The 8,669-nt window shown below is 28.4% G+C and overlaps 1 pseudogene across 1 annotated transcript; it reads right to left on the reverse strand.

Annotated features, from left to right (window-relative positions):
- Positions 1-6,349: 6,349 nt before the first annotated feature.
- On the reverse strand, positions 6,350-6,438 carry BDBG_18030 (annotated as a pseudogene). The gene has a single exon. The product of its transcript is annotated as a tRNA-OTHER (tRNA).
- Positions 6,439-8,669: the final 2,231 nt, after the last annotated feature.

The following is an 8,669-nucleotide window of genomic DNA, read 5'->3' on the forward strand; positions in this document are numbered from 1 at the left end:
GAATACTCTTATCACTGAATCTTGAATCAGAGCTTATAATCTTACTTCTCTAAGTTAATAATTTCTTTGATCTGATATTCTCTTTCACTCTCTAATACTTTGTAAATAGAGTGATGAGTCACAGAGTTTTCTTCTGAGAATTTCTTATATTTATAAAGTAAAGAGATATGAAAAATATTGTATATCTGTAGCTCAGATAGCAGTTTCAATCTATAGAACTATAAGCTAACTTTCTTCATAATCTTATAAAACTCTGTCTATAAGAGATTCAGCTTCTTACTAGATCTCTATATAATAATGTTTTCTAGACTCAGTCAGACTCTATCATCTTTCTTAAAACTCTTTATAATGTACTTAAAGTCATAGTATCGTTTCTGATACTCTTGAGTCTTTCTCAAGAATTTGCATACTTTTCTCTGAATATTCTGAATTCTCTGAGTCTGTTCACAGACATCATGACACTCTGTAGTGTACTCTTATAAGTTTATCAAGATTATCTATAAATGAGTCTCAGTGAGCATCTCAAAAAAGGTTTTATCTATACTGACATATTTTAAGTTATTATATATAAACTCTGTGAGTGATAATTAATGCACTCAGTTATTCTGATTGTAAATAATAAAGTACTGCAGATACTCTTTCAATATACTTATCAGATATTCTGTTTGATTATCTATCTATTGATAAAAAGTCATGCTTAGATCTTATAAGATCTTCAGTATAGTTATCAGATCAGATCAGAGCTTCTCTATTAAGATTAATTCTCTATCTGAGACAATGTTTATAGATAATTCATACAACTGAATCACATTGCAGATAAAGATATAAGTTAAATTCTTTGACTTTAAGTTCTTACAGATGAGTATAAAGTGTATTATCTTAATAAAGTAATCTACTATCATCAGCACACTGTCAAGACAGGTATTATATATGTTCTTACTTTCAGAGAGGCTTATGAGAGTGTTCATTTCTAGCTGTTCTCAAGATTCTTATAAGATGAGTAGAGAAGTAAGTTCTTTATATAGTCTGAACTGTACTACTCATGAATTCTGATGAATAGTATAAGAATTCACTATCTTCTTTATAAGTTCTTACATCTTCAGTCAGATGTATTTTCTTATAAACAACTTATAAGTTCTAGTATCTATAAAATAACTCACTAGAGAAGAGTTATAATACCTTTTAATAAGTTCTATTTATAGAAACTCATTTATAGATATAGAAATCTGATTCTCTTTTTATAAGAGATTATTTAAGTCTCTTTAATTCTTTATTACTGCAGAATTAATCTCTACTGTGAGCAGTTTCTGAATATACTGAGCACATTTATTCTTCAGTTATAGTTCAGATAATCTGAATAAAAGATCTTATAAAGACTTATACTCTGTTTTCTCTTATATTAGATCTTTCATAGTACTTCTCAAAGTCTACAAACTCTTTAGATTATAGATACTCTCTTCAAGAATTCTTATAGAAATTCTCAAAGTGTTAACTCTCAGTGTTATAGAGAGTAGTTATACAGACTTCTTCTCTTTCTTTTCTCTCTTCTCTTACAGAGAATTGAGAGACTCTTTAGTCAATCTCTTTATAATACTTAGTCTGAGTATCTTACAAAGCTTTTCTATCTTCTCTAGTCTCTCTATGTCTGTTGTTCTGATCTTCTTAATATAGTCAGATCTGTAAGAGAGTCTGTTCACTGAGGTCTTTATTTTCTTGATATACTCTATCTTGAATCAGAACTTACTCAGTCTCTGAGCTCAGTGAATCTGTTACTGTAAGAGTTTCTTAATTGAAGTAAACTATTGTAAGCTGTCATGATCAGTTCTAATAGTAATTACTATCATGAGATTCTTGAAGTAGTAATATCAGTGATAGAAGAATTTCACTATTATAAGAAGCTTCTAATTATAAATATTATAGTTGATCTTCATGAGTTGTATCTTTCATGAGAAAAAGATCACTGAAACTCAGTTCTCATTCAACTGCAGTTATAAGACTATTTCTAAAATTATAAAGAAGAAGACATCTGTCTTTAATCTGATTAAGAGTAAGAAATCAAAGTAAAACAGTATTATTATATCTGTAAATATCTATTTCAATCTTATAAAGATCTTATGAGCTTCTAAGATAAGAATGTTTTTACAGCTCTCTCTTCTTAACAATCTTTTCATTCTTTATTCACAGAATGACTTCTTCTTGTTTTCACTCTTTAGTATATCTGTAACAGCTAAGAAGATTCTTATGAATACAAAGATAAACTGTCTATAGAAATTCACAAAGCTCAGAAAGATCTGAATCTCATGAATACTAGTTAGCTCTGATTATAATAGAATAGTCTCAATCTATGAGAGTTTTATCTGAATATCATCTGTAATAATTATATATTCTAGAAAATTAATCTGATAGATACTGAAGTTGTACTTTATAAGCTTAATATACAGTTCTGTCTTATCTAAGGCCTTTAACACAGTTCACACATGCTCAGTATGTTCTTTCTTCTTCACAGAGTACATCATCACATTATTTAGATATATTCTTATAAAGACATTCAGATATATATATAGACTGGCAGTCAGGACCATGAATTTCACGTTTAATTTATTTAGTCTGATCTCATACATTTCTTGGCATGAATCCCGCTGAGATTAGTCATTAAAAAAACATGCAAAGTGACTATATATGAGATCTTAAAATGAAATCATGACTTGAAAAAAATGAGAAAGTGATTTCATTTGATCTCATTTAGTCTCATTCTTGGCATAAAGTTACTATTTTTAGACATTTTAAGGTTTTCTTTAGACTATTTTTAATTTTTTAAAAAGTAACACTTTTTGGTAATGCTCAAATGAGATTTAAAGTCATTTAAAGCAATAAAAATAATTTAAATTGAGAAGTGAAAATCATGGTGTTATTTGGAAAATGTGACAAGAGTAGACAGTAAGTCTCACTGAGACAGTATGAGACTACTATCTAATGTTAAAACCATGTAATGAAATCAGTCGAATTAGTAATGAAACTATTAAAAAATCTGGTCCTGGTCTCAGACACGGTCACACGGTCAGTCTATATATATAAAGTATTTTATTAATGAAAGACTGAAATACTGTGAGAGTATTAGTCAAATCAAAAGATATTACTAGATATTCAAATAATCTCAATGCAGTTTTAAAGACAGTCTTTTATTCATTCTTAGACTGTATTCACAGTCATGTATATACATTAATCATATTCAGTTGTGTGAATATGACAGCTTTTATGAGACAGTTAATCACATTCTCAATCAGAGAAAGAGAATAGTAACTCTTTATAGTCTTGAAGTTCAGATTATAGTAGTTTACATATAATCTGAGATCTTTATTCTTCTTCTTTACAAATATCACAGAGACTTCTATAATGATCTGTGAAGATTGAATAAAGGTATTCTTCAGATTCTTCTTCACATAAGTCTGTAAGACCTCTATCTCATAATAAGAGAGCTTATAGATTGATTCTCAGAAGAGTTTCTATTCTTCTATTAAATTTATTATCAGATTCTTCTCACAGTAAGATGAAAGCTCAGCTGTCTTTGCTAAGCTAAATATCTCTGTAAGATCTCAGTATTTCTCTAGTATCTGAAGCTCAGTTTTCATGACTGTGAAGTTCTCAGATATTTATAAAGTTATTATACAAATGAGCTTGTCTTCTTTAATCAACTCTACAGTATTAACTAATTCTATCTCTATGAGTAAGTCTATCAATACTGATTGAAAGTATAAACCTGACTTATAAATAGCTATGTGAAGATTGTGTTGTTAAAGTTATATAAGTCTTAAGTATATATTATCTGTGATGTTTATAATAATCACAGTTTCTGCAAATCTTTTTCAGATTCTGAAGAGATCTTATATTTCAAAGATAATTCTTACAAGTCTCTCAGCTCTCAGATCTGAGATCTCACACTCTACTTATTATAAGAGCAGATTCTCAGTTTTCATCATCTAGCTTATTCACTTTGTAAGCTTTAGAGACACTACAGTGACCTGAGATTCTGAGTTCATCAATACTTCTTATACTGATGAGATAATAGTATTACAGTGTAATCTCTCTCTATAAGCATATATTTTTCATTGAAGAAGTAACAGATTCAGATGTCAGCTTTAAGACTCTTAAGAAGGCTGTTACTGACTCTGTCTATCACTTCTCAAATTTCTGTTTTAATTTATCTGAATAGTTTATACAAAGATATTCTGATTTAGAAGAGATAAAGTAGAGACTCTTTTTCTTAATCTCTCTATTATACACTCTATTCACAGAAGCTTATAAAGCTCTCTCTCTCTGCTTAGCAGTCAGATATAAATCTCTCTATATCTTATTATTTTTTTCTGATAAATTTGTTCTCTGTTATTCTGATTCTTACAGATCTGATCAGTAATCTACTCTTCACAGATCTATGACTCTCAGAGTGATTTATAAGTAATGAATAAGAGTTATCAGTTTCTTCAGAGTTAAGAACTTAGAGTTTTACTTAATAAGCTTATTCTGCATGTCTCTCTTTATAAATATCATTATTCAGATCTTATTTCAGAGCTCTGTTTACACAGATCTTAATTCATATTATAATTTTATAAAGCACTGTGAGTAGTCTTTATCAGATTTCTTATCTCTTTTTCTAATATTAATGATTATGACTTAACTATTCTCTATTCAGCTCACAGAGTCTCTTAACTTATTCTATAGATAAGTCTTGAGAACAGATCAGTAGAATCTCTTATAATTATTCTCTAGATAATTCAGCTAGTTCTTGACTTCAGTGTAGTAAAGATCTGTTATTATATAGATAACAGCTTCTTTATCTTTTATATCACACAGCTGAGCTTGTAAGTCAATTTCAAATACAAACTTGTAAAAGCTTTTATATATTATGATTTAATAAGTAATCTTAAGTGATTACAGCTTAAGAAAGTTTCTTTTCAGTTCACAGATATCTCTGAAGATTATGTTTAAAGACTTAGTTCAAGAGTGTTTACAGACAGTAAGCATTTCTTATAGAAAAATAGCTTGATTCTGTAGAAGATACTCAAGAATATTCTTCACTGAGATTGATTTATTTATCAGTTCAGAGAATTCTTCTATCACAGATACAGAGAATGATATTCTGTGAGTAATTAATAAGTTCTCTAAGACTTCTTTTACAGAGATTATTCATAGTTCAGATGACTGCTTCTGAGTGTCTGTAGTAGAATTCATAGAGATTGAAGTATACAAGTTTCTAGTTCTTTTAGTAATAACAGATAGTTGCTGACTGACAGAGCTTGAAATGTAAGAATAAATGCTCATAGATAATTATTCAGATATTTGCAGCTTGATATAATATATACTATTAACTTCTAGAAGTATTCATGATGAAAAGATAAAATATAGAGATTAAATATATAATAGCATTCAAGCTGAGTTATGAATAGTATTCATGAACTTCAGTCTATATAGTTGTGTGTAGTGAAGAGCTGCTAATTCTATTAATTATACAAGACCTAGAAATAGAGGTAAAGAATTCACAAGAAGCAGGATTTCTTAGAAAAATTGAATAGTTTTAATCAATTTCTCTGCAAAAAATTAATTTGTTTTTTGTCAGTTTTTCTCTCAAAAACTGTCATATTATCTGATTTATTATTAATTGATATTGTACTGTTCCTCACTATAGTCTAAGAAAGAGATTGTAAAGATTTTATTAATTTATCTTAAAAATCAATTTTAGTTTATTAGATTCTCTTCAAAAATCTAACCTAGTTACTGAACTAGTGTGAAAAAAATCAGATGTTTTATACATAAAAGTCTTTTATTCTTCTTTTGAAATAGTCTGACTCACTTTTCAATTGAAATTAGACTTAGAATTCTCTTAATTGAAACAGTCTGACTACCTTTTCAATTCAAAAGAGTTTAATAAATCTCTTAATTAAAACAGTCTGATCAACTTTTCATTGAGTGAGAACAATGAGTTCAAAAATACACTCAGATAATGTGAAAAAAGATGCTTTCTGTCATGCTTCCAGCCGCGCCAAGGCCCTGTTGCGGTTCTACACGGCCCATCATTATTATTATTATTATTCTTCGATTATACTCATATGCAAGCGGAGCTTATGATGAGTCCTTGCGTGATGTTAAATACAGGTCAAGTGTTGGTTATACAGGAGGAAATACAGGTGTTGAGACCACACCAAGATAACAAGAACATAGGAAAATACAAAGAAGTGACAATTAGATACATGCGATAATAACTTCCCAGCCCAGGAACATAGAGTGATTCATTGGAGCGATTTGTACACCTCTGTATTTATTAGGAACCTGAGGTGCTTGAGTTCTGGATTTAATGTATCCCCTGCGGGTTTCAAACCCACGCGCCTTGGTTTCCCACGCCAAGGCGCTACCAGGTGGCCGCATTAACCATTCGGCCACCGGGGCTACACGGCCCATCGCTTCCATGCGGATGATTTCATCCCGTTTAAACCGTCCAACCACTCTATGACATCATTCGAATATATTATAGAAAGATTCAATTGATAAATATAAGAATCTCACTTCTATATGAGGTTAGCAGATTACTCTTTCTTAATAGTGAGATACTACTGAGGTATCACTCTGACTATTCTCACTCATGAAATAAAAGAAGAGTATCTACTCATTATCTATATAGAATAGCTAGATACTGACTCTTTATTAAAAAAGTCAGTGATTCATTTTTCTTCTACAGAAATATATACAAGAGTTACTGTATTTCTCATATAATCTTCTTAGTATACTAAGTATTATATCTGTGATATTCTTGTTATAACTCTGTAGTCTATAAGCTCACTATTTAAGTAAGATTATTAAGTTCACTTATACAGCTCTTTAAACAACTATCTTTATATAATACTGCTAACTAGTCACTGTTTTAATTCTGTTATATTACAATTTAAATTACTTTATCTAATTATAAGTTTGAATCAGTTGAGCTCTAATAGACTGATATAATCTCATACACTTATACTGAGACTAACTTAATCTCACTCTCTGAAGAAAACTTTACATCATTCTCTAGAGTGTATACATCTCTATCTCAGTAGAAATCTAAGATTTCTGAATCTGCTGTATATTTTAATATAAGCTCTTTAATTATTCTGTTACTGCTACAGTCTCTACACATCTATATCTATTATAAAGATAGAGAGATTAAGATCAGAAATTCTCTGAGTTATAAGAGAAATATATTATCTAAATTTCATAGCTTTATCTATATACTGAAACAGAAATTTCATCTTAATCTGAGATAGTTTAATACTTATGAAATATAAGTAATATATACTGTTAATCTTCTTGAAGACATCTCTGTAACTACTTGAGTTATTAAGAAGAGAAAGCTTGAGTGTATTTATACTATTATAACTTGAGAAGAATTTAAAGACTTTCTACTGAATTAAATTAAAGATTACTATAACTGCAGCTTTACAGCAGTATAGTAATTCAACTTATTATATTAATAAGATAATAAGAATTCTTCTGATTTCAATACAAGATTTGAAGAATATTGAGAGAAATTAACTGATAATTTGAATTAATTAAAAACATAGCTTTATCTTACAAAGCTGACTTATAAGATGTAGATAATAATATCACAGTATCAGAGTTTATTAATTAATTATACTGAGCTTGTTAACTTAGCTTTCTAAATCTATTTAAATAATCAATACTCTGAGAAAAAGATTAATAAGATCTCTTCTAAGTAATTAATAATAAGATTTAAACAGTATTATAACAGCTTCAGTGTAGAGAAAGTAAAGAAGAATTTTAAGTATTTCAATTCTTCACTCACTGTGAAGAAATATTAAAAAAGATTTGATAAAGATCTCTATTTTAACTATAAAGCTGATAATTACTATACTAGTAATTATAAAAAGCTGAAGAAGAGAATATACTGAGAAGATATCTTCTTAAAGTTAACTCTTCTTCTGATAAATATATTCATGAAAGATAAAGAAGAGAAAGAAATGAAGAATTAATAATTCTTATATTTCTGAGTTTATATTATAATTACAATACATATTCTGAATAAGAAGATATCAGTGAGATATCTACTTAACTTCAGAATAGATATTAACTTTATATTCTATTTCTTTTCTTTGATAAGAAATTGAAAGAAGATAGATTTATCAGATTATATAAAATTTATCAATGAAATAAAGTATCACTGTTTTAGTGTAATTTAAGCAAAGTATATAATTATAGATTTAGAAGAAATCTTCAAGAAAAGCAGTCTGCTTCTTCACACTATTAATATTATAGATGAGAACATTATTCTAGATCTTCTATAATTAAGAGAAAATAATTCTCTTATTAACTGAGTCACTCAGACTTGACAGTATTATCTCACTGATAAAGAGACAGTAATAGAGAAATCTGAAGAGTTCTAATAAAAGAATCTTGAGAAAAAGATAAAGTTAATATACTATATAGCAGATGACTGAGATTTGAAAATAGATAAAGAAGTTATCACTCTTACTGTAAGACTAGCAGCAGTATCTGTTATTAAAGATAGATAAATATAATATCTCTTTACAGATTATAAGAATATCTTTTCAGAAAGAGAAGCAGTGAAGTTTTCTGATATCAAGATATAATATAAGATTTATCTTAAAGATGATATAATAGCACTG

The sequence above is a fragment of the Blastomyces gilchristii genome, assembly GCF_000003855.2.
Source record: "Blastomyces gilchristii SLH14081 genomic scaffold supercont1.46, whole genome shotgun sequence".
Lineage (NCBI taxonomy): Eukaryota > Fungi > Ascomycota > Eurotiomycetes > Onygenales > Ajellomycetaceae > Blastomyces > Blastomyces gilchristii.